This window comes from Octodon degus, unplaced genomic scaffold, assembly GCF_000260255.1.
Source record: "Octodon degus isolate 3935 unplaced genomic scaffold, OctDeg1.0 scaffold00180, whole genome shotgun sequence".
Taxonomy (NCBI): Eukaryota; Metazoa; Chordata; class Mammalia; order Rodentia; family Octodontidae; genus Octodon; species Octodon degus.
Genome location: NW_004524756.1, coordinates 2065691 through 2067207, shown reverse-complemented (window position 1 = coordinate 2067207; position 1517 = coordinate 2065691). Strand labels below are relative to the sequence as shown.

Below are 1517 nucleotides of genomic sequence, written 5' to 3'. Positions count from 1 at the left end.
ACAAATACTTAGCACCACACTAGCACTGAAACCAGCAGTGCTGGAAAGCTCAGAGGCAGAGTGGGAGGCTGCAGAACAGCCTCAAAGACAGGGCTGCTAATTCCTAGATGCTGTAAATGCTAATTTATTTGCTGATGACTTTACAGCCATGATTAAATTAAGCATGTTGAGATGGAAGGATTGTCAGGACTATCCCTGTGGACTCTAAATGCAATTACAAGTATCCCTATAAAGAGACAAGGGGAGGGGATGTGGGATCCCGTGTTCAGACCTGACAGGCAAATTCAGCCTTTAACTGAAGAGAAGACCCCAGTGATGTTTGAGAAAATCGCAAAGTTCGTTGGGGAGAGACTTCAGCTACTGGGTGACAGGACTGGTGGCACCTACTGCTTTAGGCTGCAAGATGACAAGGTGCACCACGGATGTGAGTAAGTAAGAAGATGCTTAAGCTAGTCACCAGCATCTCCAGGGACAAGCAGGTATCACTGGGGACCTACTTTGGAAAAGCCACCAAGACCATAAGTTCCAGCTGCTTATAACAGCTCGCTACTGCCTGGCTCCTTGTGGCAAATATAAAGTGTGGATACAGAGCAGTCCTTCCCAGATGGAGACCATGTATTGAAATCCTACCTGGGCCTGACCACTGCAAGCCCTTCTCAGTACCAGAAGCAGCGGTGTACTCAGTGTCAGGCTTCCCTGTGGGCTTGCGAGCCACAGCAAAGCCTACAGGAGACTGCAGGCAAGCAGAGCCAGGGATCGTGCCCTTCCATCATACAGATGCTGGGGAGACGCTGACCTCAGAGGGACGTGGCACAGGGCCAGGTTTCGCTTCCTGCATCTGCAGATACCTCCATCCTGTGGAATTTCGTCACCACTGTGACCTCTCCAAGGAGATCTTAGTTTAATATTGTCACTAACAAATGCAGGCTGAATTCTCACTGTGCAAAAATGCCTCGGAGTGAAATTTCAGATCTCTGTGTTTGTGACTACACAGAATATTCTTACTCTAGACTTGAATCATTTTTATATTTGAATCAGAGGGCTTCTTGTCCTGAACGAGAGGTTCTACATCATCAGAACTGAGGACAAGAACAGCCTATCATTGTCTGCAGCAACATTCTGCTTTCCAGACTCACGATAAGAACACAGTGGGTTTTGTTTTTTATGAATAGCATGAAAGATATTAGAATTTAAGAATAGTAGCCCAGGTCAGGTTTGGTGGCACGTGCCTGTAATCCCAGCATTTGGGACGTTGAGGCAGGAGAATCACTGTGAGTTCAAGGCCAGCCTGGGGTACATAGAAAGACCTTGTCTCAAGAAAAAAAAAAAAAAGAATAGTAGCCCACATCTCAGAGTTTACAATGAAATTTGACTGAGTTAGTAGGTACAATTTTTTCTTTTTTTGTCTCTTCTTTAAATTTCGTTAAGTGGGGGCTGGAGAGATGGCTCAGTGGTCTAAAGCACCTACTTAGAACAAGCTTAGCTAAAGCACAGGGACCGCGGTTCAATCCCCCAGC

General features: G+C 46.2%; 1 pseudogene; it reads left to right on the top strand.

The window, feature by feature from the left end:
* Positions 1–249: 249 nt before the first annotated feature.
* Positions 250–905, top strand: LOC101560419 (annotated as a pseudogene).
* The last annotated feature ends 612 nt before the right edge of the window (positions 906–1517 follow it).